The sequence below is a fragment of the Photinus pyralis genome, unplaced genomic scaffold, assembly GCF_008802855.1.
Source record: "Photinus pyralis isolate 1611_PpyrPB1 unplaced genomic scaffold, Ppyr1.3 Ppyr1.4_LG4, whole genome shotgun sequence".
NCBI classification, from domain to species: domain Eukaryota; kingdom Metazoa; phylum Arthropoda; class Insecta; order Coleoptera; family Lampyridae; genus Photinus; species Photinus pyralis.
In genome coordinates this window covers 23,933,953-23,948,926 of record NW_022170511.1, presented here as the reverse complement: position 1 = coordinate 23,948,926, position 14,974 = coordinate 23,933,953, and the positions used below count along the sequence as shown (strand labels likewise).

General features: G+C 36.8%; 1 protein-coding gene across 5 annotated transcripts in view; it reads right to left on the bottom strand.

Annotated features, from left to right (window-relative positions):
- The window catches only part of LOC116167692 (apoptosis-stimulating of p53 protein 2), a 287,541-nt gene that overhangs the window by 81,379 nt on the left and 191,188 nt on the right, over nucleotides 1-14,974 (bottom strand). The gene's annotated exons all lie outside the window — the stretch shown is intronic.

Below are 14,974 nucleotides of genomic sequence, written 5' to 3'. Positions count from 1 at the left end.
AATAATTTATCGCTTGACGCGAGAATTGCAAGTAACAATGGAGGTTGAATGGGCTACCGAATTTATTTCAGTCCATTCATTTGAGTAAGCATAATTATCAGATGTGTTGCCGAAAAACTCTGATTGGGTTGAGTTTGGTGTCAAACGAAGCGCGCTTAATTAGCATGACTAGTCCCAGATTTTTATAGCAGGGGGTTTTATGAACGTTCCCGTTCATCACACGAGTACGTCGTACCGGTTGAGAAAACCAAGGGCTCCCTCGCCCAATGTGCAAATTGTATAACAGATGAGACCCTCATTTAGAGGGGATCTTGTTGCATGTTTTGCTGTTATGGTGTAAGCCTGGGTGTAAGTTTGGAACATTGAATTTTCACATTTTACCGTACTGTTTAATTTCAAGGCAAGTGTTTGATACGTTTCTTTCCGTTAACGACAAAGCGGATTTTGGGGTTGCTTTCCTGCATCTTGTTTCCCAGTAGATACCGTTAATGATTTGTGCATCCGTTGCCAATTAGGGAAAATATTGTCGTTTGGGTGTGCCTGAATTTTGACCTTCCGAACATTGGAAATGACCGTTTGCCCCCAGTTGACTTGCCGGCAAGTTGTATCTTCACTATTTCCGGTTTGTGCGAATTATCGGTGGTTAACACTACATCGCGTCAAACGTCTTCGTGAGTAGTGACGAACGATTTATTTAATAATTTGGAATTTAGACTTACTCGTTACATTGTTTACTAATATAGATTTAATTATCTGGCCAGTAGAGATATTATTTTTGATTGTAAGAATTTAATTTCAGTATTTGATCCTATAAATGTATTCAGTTTGATGTAATCTCTTATAATTTTTATGACATTTACCTACCAAGAAATGTAAAGAGATTTGGTTCAAAAACACGCCAATATAGAAGTGAGGTAATTCCCCCAAATATATTCGCGAAATTAAAATTATGTATATTTCGCTAATATTTTTTTTTCCAAATTTTGATTACGAAGTTTTGATTATTAGTGAAGGAAAAATCAATTGAGTTCCTTTTTTTGTCTGAGCTAGCCTGGGAAGTAAAAGTACGGAAGATAGATCCAAACAGTAAACGCGAAGGGGAAAAAAGACAAAGTTTACAAGAATAATACAATCAACCACACCACAAACCCAAGAAAAAATAGGGACTATTACAAATTGCCGCCCAAAAGTGACGCTTGAACGTAGGGCTTCAATTGCATTGGGAGGAACCGCGTAGAAATAAAATGTTAAGTGACGGTACAAATAAAATCCAAAAAACACGACGATTAAAGTTTCCATTTAAAATAATTAAAAAATAAATTATTTCGTTAAATAACTTTGACCAAATAATTAAATATTTTGTAGCTGTCGACAGTTTTCGTATTCGGCAGAATACTGCTGTAGACGTGCACAAAACGGCATGTTATTTAAAATGAATTAAAATCGTCGTAATCCGTGACTATAAAACGCAAGCCCGAGGTTTGATTAGTAAACAATATAAAGTAAAGGGTGCGAGGTTATTTAGGTGCAGTATAACTGCTTAAAGATGAAAAAATTTCAAAGGATCTCGATAAATTGAAAAAGCTTTAAATTTTAATTTTAACTTTAAAAGAAACGCGGAAATTGCAAGTTCGTGCCCTAAGTTTAAATATTAAAATATGTATTCGATTAATAAATTTTCTGATTTAAACAAGTACGATCCGCTTCTTCGGCGTAAAACACACGAGCGACTTTTATTAATTAAACGTGACAAACTGTGACCTTTTCAAGGCGGAATTTTATGTATGAGCCTCGAATCGTTCTGGGGGTTTAATTTATTGCCGGACAATTAATTACACACGGTAAAAGACAGACAAAAACAACACGACGATGGTAATGTTTTGAGTTAGACTGTAAGATGTATTCCCCTATACTTTAGGTGGGTAATATCGAGTTTTCATTTTCGGAAAGCCAAAAAAGTTGGATGTAAATCTATCGTACTTTTCCATTTAAGTTTTGGTAAAGTTTAAATGCAAAAATTTTTTCTTTACACCAACCTCCCTACCTTAAATACATTTTAAAGACACATAGAAACAAAATTCGTTCCAGATTTTATATTCATAAGTTCTTCAAACAGAGCACAGGGCTACACGTATACTACTACTGAAGTGCAATGCCGAGTTCATTTCCATTAGCCAATAAATTCTAAATCTTCATTCTCCTAGCGAGGGAGAAAGATATCTTTGCAAAGAAACACGTGGCTTCCGCTTCCGTTCTTTTAATTATTTTACAATACCGCGTGCTAGATACCAAAACACCTTATCTCCAAGAAAGTAGTTTGAAAATACCGAATTTGGAAATTTTAATCCGGCCAATTAAGTGAGTATAATCAACTGTACTTAAGTTATGCCTCGTGTCATTAGAAGCGCGCTTAATTAATCTAGATTTTGAGATATGCCCCACATTTTCAGGACGCCGGGAGAGAAGAATTAATTTTTAGACGTTATCGCCCCAGTACGCCAGCCGGATATGAAATCCAAGTTCCATATCTACATTTTTTGGGAATTGTATACGAGGTAACGGCACGATTTAGGGAGATCTTTTTCTGTTTTCGCTTCGTGTCATTTTGGTAAATGGTTAAATGAGATGCAGTAACAGCATCCGATTAAGTAGTGAGAGTCTCAAAAGAAGCGCTGTTAATTAATTTAAATGTTAAGATCAATTACACACTTTTAGGACGTCCGAGGTCGCACAATTAATTAATTTTTGGATGTAGATAACCGAATACGCTGTGTCTGCTGAAACAACCGTTGACCCCTCAATGAAATAGCCGAATTTTATAATAGGTAAAGTATTATTTAGAGGGGATCTTTTGCCTTTGGTGTTTTGCTAGTGACATTTGTAAGTACCGTATTAATTTTTAAAACTTTCCGTAAAATTATTTTGCATTAAGCTTACCGCACCGTATCTCCCCATTATGATTTTTCTTGCACAGAAATATCTACTGTTACGTTTAACTACAAGGTAAGCTTTTTGATACTTTTATTAATTATAGGGGGGATATTGTTTCGCTTTCCTGCATTTGATTTCCCGTAGCTACGGCTAATTAATTTGTGTTTTGAAGTTCAAAAATTTTTAATAGTCCATTTTAGGGATGATAACATAAGGGCCAAAATCGACCGGATCGTATACTGTCACAAAAACGCCCAGCCTGTAGACATGTTTTAAGAAAGGGCAAGGACAATCAAATCCTTCTATTCTAAGAAGGATTTTATTAGTTCTACCTTCGATGATCTTTTGTTCACAATTATGGTGTAAGTGCTAACACTGGAGAAGAATGTCGCGCCGAGAGGTCTGGGGGCTATGGAATATCCCCCAGAAACATCACCAGTAAAGGGGGACTCGATAATTATTTTTCTAATACGCGTGAGTGCTAACATTGTTGCGGAAGAGTGTAGGTGTAGGGTTTATAGAATATTTCTCAGAAATCCAGAAAGGATATTCTTTCTCTATTCTATTACCGCTAGCACTCTCATGGTAACCTTTGGAAAAAAGTAATAGAACCTTCATAAATATACTGGGTATTCCACACCCCCGGTACTGCATTCTCCCATAAAAGCGCTCAGCTTTCAACACTGTCATGATAGTTATTGGAAAAAGACAGTCGAATCTTTTTGAGAAATATTTCCCGAAGTCGTTTAAATGCTGCTAAAAACTTAAAGCCTTTTAAAGAAGTTAGAAGGAGGGTCTTGGAAATTCTTATTGACTGTAGAGGAGTCAGGCAAGAAAATTCGCCCATTAAATTGTAGTGTACTTAACCCCCAGGTTATACGCTAACTTCACACTACAGCAACACGGAAATAAAATTAACTCGGCAACGTTTAAAAATGGCCACTCGAATGGATATTCCATCCAAAAAGCTAACAGAATGCCGCTTAAATTTGAAATCGTAAAGTGGCACGGGACTCAACACCTAAGACAGGTCCCCTGCGACCCTATGACCTGAAATACGGTATAGAAGGGACGCAAAATGAAACACTATGATCGAGTAATAGTACAACTTTTATTTTGAATAAGTCTTTGCATTTTGATCAGGTATTTTAATAGTCAATAATCTCCAATGGGTAATAAATGTACCAGAGGTGACTCATCTTTGGTGCAATAAAACCCTTCTGTTTCTTACTGGGCAAATCAAACTAACGACAAAATATACAGGGAATCGCAACTCATATATCGCACATAGGTTCTAAACCGAAGTTTTTTTTGCAGAATCTTGCCCCCGAGATAGGTAACTCACCCCTCGTCCGGAGTCATACTTAAATATGTTGTCAGCTAACAGTGTTGTTAAGGTATGTCACTGAATACCAATCACATGCGTTAACAACACCGTTAGCTGACCACGTAGTTGAGTATGGCTTTATAATACCGGCTTTAAGATTGTTGAACAAAAATGTTGCAGTGTCGCGTCACAGTAGTTCAAATGCGACACCCCTATAAAAATTTCGTAGCGTCGCGTCGCTTCATTGTAGTGCAGTTCCGCCTAGTGTGGTCTTACCTTTAAGCTGCACGACGATTCCGTGAGGGAAGTGAGAACGAAGATGCCGTAATGTAGCAAGCACTGGTACTCTAGACCGAGCAGACAGCTTTCCCGTTAGACCGCGCGGTTGCCAGCTCTCTAAAAATATGTGCATCGTCGTAGGTTGTATATACAGGGTGGAACCTCTTAAACTACACTACTTCTGATGAGCACTTCGAAATGTGACAAATGTTTAGAGACACAATTTGCAGATAGAATGGCTTTAATTTCACTTAAATTTTCAAAGATGTTGGAAATGACGACGCAACCGCGAAACGCCACCAAGATTATTCTTTCTAAGGTATTCAAGAAAACGTTTAGAGGATTTAGAAGAATGGTGTCAAATGGAGCTCCTCTCCAAGATTTCTGAGAATGTCACCAAAATTATTCTTCCTAAATATTTAATTATTCAAGAAAATGTCTAAAATAATTGCACCTCAATTTTTAAAAATGGTTTCAGATGTAGTTTCCACGAAGATTCGTAAGAGCAATTTTCAGAAAATTCCCAACCAGGTTTGCAAGACAATTCCTAGGAAGACTTCTAACAACATTTCTAAAAACGGAGTGTCGAAAGACTTCATGTGGCCACGCTGGACGTAGGGTTATATATCTGTGAAGAAGGATGAATCTTTGCAAGGGCAATGTGAGAATATAATCAAAGAGGTTGTTATCTAAAATCCATTGAGGAGATTCACAAGTCTCAAACATAAAACGTTAAAAACCAAAAAAATTATCACCGACATTTCAAATAAAAGTGAAAAAGAGAATTGCGTTTGCTGGTCCGGACGAATTTTTATCAATTTTAGTAACATGCTAAAGCAATATACTGTATGGACGTCCGAATTTACAGCTTGGATAATTTGCCCTTAGCACGCTGGATCTACCAGCAAATGTATGCGCGCAGGTTTTATTCTGATTTCTGAATCTCAATGTAGATGAGTAGAACACGGAGGTAACGTTGAAGTGAAAACAAAAGATTTGGTGAAATAAGAGGCATCGATAAAAACCCGCTCATAATTCTAGACGAGGATATTGTAAGAATGTCTTAGAATTTTATGCAAGAAAGCGATCCTCTCTCCTTGCGCACGAAAGGTTTTCAATTACGTTATAAAATAACGTGCTTTCAGGTTTAATTATTCTGCTTCTTTGAATTTTCACAGCACCTCTAAGCTCGTGCGATTATTTAAGTGCTCTCTTTTCGCGGCCAACCGAAAAAGATGCACGGAAACGTACATCACAGTTACATTTGTCACGTCCAACCCCCCTCGTATTTCATATTTATTCATTTAGAGCCTCATTGTCAAACGCACAATGCACACGGGCGGAAATTTAAATAACGGACAAAATTGCGAACACTCCCATTTGGACGTTAAGCGACGACGTAATTCCAAATTGCAACCTGAGATTTCGTGATTAAAATCATTAGGATTAAACATGATTTAGGAAGGGTTAATTTAATTGTACTACATTTAAATTACAACCGTGTTTATTAAGACGAGCCGATGTGAATTTAATTAAAGTCAAGGACGTGTCGTATTGATTAATGGGGACGGTTGTATTGCTATGGAAGAAATTAATGAGCAGACGTTTAAATTGGGAATACGATTTTACACGGTCCGTAGAAGTTAGTCTTGAGAAGTTGGCAAAGTGAACAATGAATTAAGTAACCGTTGTCGGTTAGAAAATGGATTGGCACAACGTGCATTGTACAGAACAGATGATCCATAGCACAATATTGCGTTAGTATGGTGATTGGACTGCCCTAACGAGTTCCTAGTTCTGAAACATGGCAGGACCATATAAGTTGTTTACGTCGAATTTACATTACCAACCGTTTCACTTAATACAATAGCACGTTTTTGTATTACCAATTGAAGTTAATTGCGCTTCTGATGATTCAGTTATGATCAAATTGGATATCTCAACCCTTTCAGGGATAAAGAGAATTGCACTGAAAATATAAATTGAACACAGCGGCGAGGGATGGTCCAAATGCTGGCGCAGCAAAGAGTCAAAAAATCTAATTTCCCCCTAAAACCAATTTAATGTTTGAATTTTCCTATTCTAAAGGCGACTTTCTCTCCCCATTTATCTTAACGTAACGTTAACCGAAAGTTCCGATTATACTTTCTTACTTGAACGATGCGAATTTAAATTAAGATAAAGAATCGTTAAATAAATGAGTTATTATTAATTTGTATGCTGACTGCAGCGCCACATAATTAGATAAGTTTTATGGGACCATTTTTCACCTTCGCGTTTAATTTTTTGTTCATTAAATTCCCCGAAGCCCTCTAAAGGCTTCGGGTTGCTCATCAACAAGGAAAACTTTAAATCTTCTTCATTAATTTAAAGAAACGCTTAATTAGAAATGCGATTCTCGATGTTGGGCGTACGTCGCATGTCGCGTCCAGATACACTTTTTCTTTGTAATTAAAATTTAAAAAATTAATAAATTTTAATTAGAAGGCAACTGCTGTTATTCCGCTACGACGATTAAATTTTACCATTACGGCCAATTCTTAGTCCAGTGTAGGGTTGATATACACTAATGCGACTATCACGTTCTCAATAAATAATCCCACAAATTCGTACTCTAACACAAAACGTCCATCATACGTGAGCTCCCAAAAAATCCACGAATGAGAGAATAGAAATATGGTGACTTTCCGAGGTTCTAGACTTCCAGTCGTTTGTGCCAAAAGCAAACTGACACGATATGATCACGAATTATTGCGCCTTGCGGACCATTAAGAAATAACGTAATGCCACCTTACAGATAACTTTTGAAGTTGCTCACTTTGTTAGTTCAATAATTCCCTCACTTTTCTAAATTGTGGTTTTCAAATCAAAAATTCTATTAGAAACCATGCATTAATGCAAGGGGGTATGTTAGCTTTAAAGAGCCTAATCGGGAGATTCTTTTTGTTGACCACCTCGCTAAGGCGGGTACCAAACATCCCCAAATCGAACCGGAACCCTATGGGACATAAACAAGTCTAACTGGAAGAGTGATAAGAAGCGAGCTCAGAAAGGTGTGGAAACTAAGACAATCCAAGAAACTGATCAGTTTCCACGACACTAAAATCAACTCGCTGATAGCATTCAGCAGAAGTAAAGCTGAATTTATAGTTCCGTACCCGCAACACCGTACCGTAACGTTTGGAATTAAACCCTGCTTGTTGCGCGTGAACATTTATAATTCGCGTTAACGTTGCGTTAGAACGGTTACGGTACGTAGGAAATGCCCAAATCTTATTTCTTACGGTAAATCGTGCTAACGCGCTTGTGTTCGGTAGTACTCGGATAATTCAAACAGTTGAGTTTATTCTGACGTTCGTTTCGTTTATTTACAATAATTATTGACACTTTGTTGGTTATTATTATTTTGAAATGCACGTTACTCTTACTGACAGATGACATACAATGACAGAATTCGTTTCGCACTAATGCGCATGCTCATCTCTTACCACTACGGTAACTATAAATCGTATTATTTTCGTTAACGTAAAATTTTACGGTTCCGTTCTTACGTTCTTACGGATACGGAACTATAAATCCGGCTTAAACTAACGTCATACATGGGCCGGGTCACTAGACACCGCCCCGTGAAATATCTAAAGTAAGTGCACCAATAATTAAAATCGAGACATTACATTTACTAATAGTAATTGAGTACAAAATTTATACAAAAACTTAATACAAATTTTTAATCTGCCCTACCTTCACTCTCGACAACGATCATGATAAGTAATCCGCTCCTACCCCCACGCTAGGCACAGTGGAGTGGAAGCTCGACTCCGGGTTAGGGCACGAATATTTGTAGATAGTCTTGTGTAAATAAAGCCATTTAGACGTCAAAGATAATGACGGGACATCCTGTATATTAGAATATTTCAACTTAAGTAGATCTGGAGGATTGTTTACGAAATAAGCACAGAGTTGGTTCGTTTTATTTGAATTTGTTGTTCGTCTTAGAAATTTGTCAGACGCGTGATTCTTGTTTATTTAATTTAGATAGTGTTAGAAGTAAGACACATCTGGTCGTTGCGATAAGCAGGCAACAATTAAACAACGCACGTGATTTGTCACTGTTAAGAAATAACGAAGACACACGCGTTTATGAAAATGTGCGTGTTATAAGTGGGGACTGGCGCGTTCGTCGTGATTGGAGATTTTATTGGAGATTTCTTAAAGAAGGAGTGTATTTGTTGGTGGAAGTGGTTTTTCGTTAAATAGCTTCAACAAAGACAAAAGGGGCTGTTGCGAGAGTTAAAAAGAGTGTACATCCTTTTACGCTAAATTACGGGCAGTCAGCCCTATTTGTTTTGTTGAAAAAGCAGTTCGTCATAATAAATCTGTGCGCAGAAGCAAGTTTTGTCGAGTTAAAAAAGGAAGCAGTGTAGTATAGAAGCTGTCAGCGTTTGTGTGTTGAGTTAAGGGCGCCTGAATATCACAAACCATTGTAAGACCAGATTATTACGATTATTAAAAAAAAAAAAGTAATTTTATGATTTCTTATTTTGTGTCGACCGAATGCGTACGGGGTAATATGCACAAACAACCTTTGTAAGCTTTTATTTTTGTAGCGATTTTGTTTCATGTGTTTCGGAATACATTTGTCAATCAATAAATTGTGTGATTATTCGAATCTCTTTCGGAAATCGAACGAGGCACCCGTCTCTCAAATTGAGAAATTTTAAGTCAATATTAGAGTTTTTCTTATAGCAGATTCCGGATGTGCGCGAGCGGAACTTAAAAATATAAGCAAACTAATTAAACAATTATCGCCCTCGGAAATCGGTGATGTGCAACAAATGTAGATCTCTCCCTTGTTCATGACACGGTTTATTTTAAGTAATAGAAATTGCACTCAACAGAGAAGTCCAGTGACATGAAAGATCGGTGACGTAAAATACGACCTCAAATCTAAAGCTGTGACGTCTCAAGGGTTTGCGTTTTTTAACGTACACTGCTTCAGGTGCTAAAAAAAGGGGGCCATTAAATAAAGATTGCGTGAAGGGTGCGCCAAAAAAGTGTAATTAAATGGGATCTGTCCAAAGCGCCTGAAAGAAAAGGAATTTGAAAGGTCAGGCGTGAACTACGCATGAATGTGAAAAGAACGAGCTAAAGAAAGAGAAGTGAATAACCCGCAAAGGAAAAATGAAAGCCTGCAGTAAAAGTAGAATGGAAGTATCAAATAAACCTGAAAAGGTAGGCTGATCTCATGTTTTTCTCCGGTCGTAGATAAGGTTTGCGCTAACCGCTTAAAATTGATTAATTTTGTAAACAAATGTTGTATTGCCACAGGTGCGCGATTAGATGAGAGAATTGTGCGTATTTTAATATTCGATGTGCTACATAGAAGAGGAAGCGTTGGAATGCCGCCGGTTGCTTTTTGCTGTTTTACGTGAAGCCGGGGCCGTTACAGTGTTTTAGCGGTTGGCTTTTGGCCTTTCGTGTGATGTAAAGTTTTTTCTGCGGCGTATCGGTTTTCGGATGTACTAAAGACTGTCCGTTTTTGGAATTATAAGGTGTAATAGAAGAAAGTTAGTTCAAGAGTGGTTCAACAGAAACACATCGGAAAATTAAAACAGTTGAGTTTGTGTTACGAAAATAAAAAGTTGGGTTTCCTGAGATGTCAGTTTAGTGCTTGTGATTTTTGGATAGGACATTGCAGCGTAAAACCGGTTTTTGCAATATTGACAGCATCAAGGCAATTTTGCGAACCTGTTTTGATCGAGCGCTTGCATGCGCGGTTTCTTGCCGCTGGCACTGTCACCATTAGTTTTATTACAGAAATTATTGAATAAATTTATGTTGTGTTTAAATGAATCGTTTTATGTTAGTTTGAAACCAAATTACGATCCTGGATTTTAAGAGTTTCGTGATAATTGTTTTTGTGAGTTAAGTACCTTATTTAATTGAGCTAGCTGGACTGGTGTTTTGTGGGTAGCGTAGCCATTGCACACAGCAATATACACACGAAAAAGGAGTGACGAGGTGCGAAAGAGCGAGAAAGTAGAAAAAAGATGAAATGAAAGAAAAAGAACTGAAGTACGAAAAATCTGTAAAAGGCGAATTAAGAAAGGAAAATGAAAGAGGATATAGGAATGAGGTGTGGAGAAAAGTGGTAAAGGAAGAAGGCGTTCAAAACGGATATTTTAAAGAAAAAATGTAAGGAGTTGAAAACAAGAGGCAAAGAAGACAATACAAAGGAGCAGAAGGAGAAATATGCGAAAGAAGAGGGCGTAAAAAGAAAGCATCAAAGTGTGAACGGGGGAGGTGTAAAAGAAGAATTCCTGAAGGAATTGCTAAGAAAATGCTAAAGAATCACACAAATACCTGACATAATTTTTGGACACGAAAAGCAAAAACCGACATGAAAACTCTATCTGAGTCGCACAATGGATTCGAATAAACGCACAATTAATTCATTGATAATGACAAAAGTTTAAATCCAAATATTCTGGTCGTACAAGGTTTGCGATACTACGCGCACTTAACTCACACATAAACGCTGACAGCAAATTTTCTGTGGGTGTTTGAATGATAGAAACTGTTGACTTTAAATAAGAAGAGAACCTTAACAAAAGGCCTCGCTGTGCACTAGTACTGCTTGCTTTTTCAACTTGACAAAACTTTTCCCGTAACCGGACAACGCGCGTTAAACTTCTGACACAGCTGACTCACTCCTGTACACATTTATCATAAAAGTGACGACCTGCGTTGTAAATCAATAGGGCTGACTGCCCCAGAATTTAGCATAAAAGCATTAAAAAAAAGTACACGCTGTTCAACCGTCGCGAAACCAGACACCTCGTTTTCTCGCATCCAGTATTTAAAGAAACACCATTTTAAACATAAAATACAATTTCTTTAACAAATCGATTTTTCAATTACGACGGAACGCGCGAAACGTCCCCACTTCTCCAACGTGAAACGTGCAATTCTTAGAAACACCTGCGCCTTCGTTATCAGCACCAGAACACCTGCGCTAATTAGATTTCGTCTAACAATAAAACTTCTTATCGCAAACGACCTTTTATAAAACAAGCAAATTAGACAAGATGTTTCTTACTTCTAGCACCTTATCTAAATTGAATAATTATAAAGCGATAATATTAAATCAATATCAATGTTATTGATCTCCTGACAGCAAATATCATTATTATTATTTAAACAAGAATTACGTATTTACAAACTAATCTTAAAGGAAAAACAAACACTTAATACAAATTCAAATGAAACAAACTAACTCTGTTCTTATTTCGTAAATAATGCCAAGATTTACTTCATAAATTGAAATAATTATCATATACAGGATGTCCCGTCGGTATTTTTGGTGTTGTACCACACAGACACAGACGTTGAAAACGAAATGGAAAAAGAGGGTCTCTTGGCGACCTTTCAGTTCTGCCACATTGTAGGGCCGCTCATGGCCTTAGTGGGCTCTTCTTTGCCGACCTTTGCAATCATCTCCTGAATTTGGTCCATCATAAGTTGTGAAGTTATAGTGTGTTTGAATACTTAGTCCCCGTTTCCTCAGCCTCACGAAGAGTTGTGGTGTTTTTTCTGGTAAAATTCCCTCATTCCCTCTTGTATTTCGTCTCCGACATTTTCTTCTGTAACTTTCGCTTGGATCTACCATTGCATTCATTCCACCACACGCCGACTTCTCCGACCATTGGGATTTATCCCCGTCCCTCTCGAGAGGGGTGTTCCCAGATACGGCTCTTCGATCAGAAAGTCTATTGTCCAACTACCTGTTTGGTTTCTATGGCCCTATCTATCGTTATCAATACGGACAGGCGTTTACGATTGTAGCGAAAAAAGGGCGAGTTTCAAAATTCTTTGTATGAGTGTTATTAATATCAATAAATACAATACAAAGTTTGTTCAAGGCAAATAACTTTCACGGGTGGTCGATTCCTTTAGGAATATTAAAATTATGTCAACCAATATTCGTTATGCACATTCCTAAAAATAGCCGACCACTATTTAATACTAATTGTCTATAATTCCGTGCCGTATGCCGTTGTATACAAAATTTTTATTATCACACAAGGCGCTGTCCAATGACATCAGTCAACTTGCTTTTAACCAGCCGTCACTGTTAGCGATTCCGTTTTAGGTTGATATCCAAGTGTGAAAAAAATTAAAGAAATAATTAATGGTAAGTTGATATCAACTTAGCGAGACAACCGTTTTCGAGAAAAGTAAGAGAGCGGCAAAATTTTTATTTCTACAACTAATTAACGGCAAAAAAAGCGGCAAAATGCTAGTCTAGTCACCACCTATTTTTTTGAAGTTGTCTCGCTAAGTTGGTGGAAATCGATTAAAAACCGAATGAGTTATAATGATCTTTATCCAATAATGTGCTTGTCCATTTAATTAAAAGAAAACAGAAAACGGTGGTAGAAAATTGAAAGCCAATATTTGGAAACAACCTCATTACATAATCAAAGATAAATGGAATTTTGCAACATTTCCCGTAAATAAATGGATTTGGCCGTAAGCTAAAAGCCGTCCCCTTTTATAGGCGGCATCGCATATATGGGATAATAAAAAGTTTACGTTAATGACAGCTAGATTAACCTCCCCACGAATTATTTCGAGCCATTTACTTCGATAATGACTTTTTCAATTAAATTTCACCTTTTCAATTAAAAAATCGTTTTAAAATTGAGCTTATGTATCGGTTTACGGGAACGGTCCATCTGATTAAATTAATTTCGAAACTAATGAAATTAAACTTTTCCTCCCCTTGTCGATATTCAAAGTGATAGCATCGAGAAATTATTTCTGCTTCGAAAGTCATCCGAGAGGAATTTTCTTAAAGGCGGTCTGTTTTTATAAGCGCACTCAAAGACTTTTACCTGCCTTCCGTGAAGAGGCAAATAAATTTATTGCTTAGATGTATTTTGTAATAACATTCGATTGGGGTTATTTCGGAAAGAGCTACATTCTAAGGGATGCTACTATCATAATTGGATTACTTCTAAATTAGACATAAATTGCCTCGAGATGATCTTCGGATTAAGTTTCGTAATTAACGATTTTCTTATGGGGGTTGGTTGGAAATGACGCTTTAACCTACATTTTTACTGCGTTATGCAACTACAAAGCGCTAAATAATTAAAGCAGTTTGCCGTTTTGAGTTGGAACGCGCACGTTACTGTAATTAAAATTGGGAAAAATGTGTTGTGCCCTGATTATTTCTTTGTTGTTACCAGCGTAATTGTTGCTTTTCCACTTAGAAAGTAATTACGGCGCTGAAAAATATGAGTGTATTAAATGCGCGCCGCCATTATGCACTGACATATTTCATTAATGATTTTGCTTTTTACTCTTTCATTTGCCATTACTTCATTTACAGCGCTAATGATTATGATATGACTTCAAATAGCCGTTTCTCACTGCACTGAAGATCTATCGCATTCATTATCCACGTATAGACCAGGAATTATATTAACAGGATGAAAATGGTTGGAAAGTGAAGATAATATTGTGCTTATAACATGAAAAGTAAATTAAAGTTTAGGAGGAGGATGAAATGGGGTGAGTTTTCAGGGGAAGAATATAATTTTTCACGATTTCCAACGAAACTGAATCTCTTATCAAAAAAGTTAAATGTAAAAGTTATAGGTATTAAAAAGATGTACAACTTTTATATGATCCATTTTTTCGTATAGTCTCAAACTTGTCGAATAAAATCGAAAGTTTTCGTTTTTTATTCACACAAAATGTTTCGTTGTTTAGTGAAAACTTACCCTTTTTGTGTCCCAAGCAAGCCGTAATTTTTTTTACCCAAAATCGTCATGCAACCTTCATTTTAATGACTACTTTATGTCAGGAAAGTTTAGTTTCCATGACAGATGCAGACCAGATTAATTTTTCTGCCGCCTGTCACTTTACCGGTCGCACCTGTCACTTTTCCGGCCACACCTGTCACATTGCTAAATGTCTAAATGACTCATCACTGACAAATTGACAGTAATCTAATGTTCTATATGAAAATTGAAATTTTATATTAAAATACGATTTCGGGTAAAATTTCATACAAAACTCGTTAGTCTTGGAAATTAAAGTACTCGGTCTCAAAAAGGCCTCGTACTTCAATATTTCCTCGCTTTTATGTAAATAACTATTGGATCAAATACAGAGTGGGCCATAAGTTTTTGCAATTTTGTAATTGCCATGAACTAAAAAATAGACATTGTATTCAAATGCATGTTTATTCAAAATATAGATCACAAAATAGAAAATTATTACGTAAAAATAATATGGCATTTCTGAAACCTTAGACGCCTTAAACGCCGGAGATGTTACACATTTCTTGACAAATTCAATGGCAGTATTGTCATTGGTTTGTTCATGTAGACACGACTTCTTTAAGAAAATCCCATAGGCACGAAA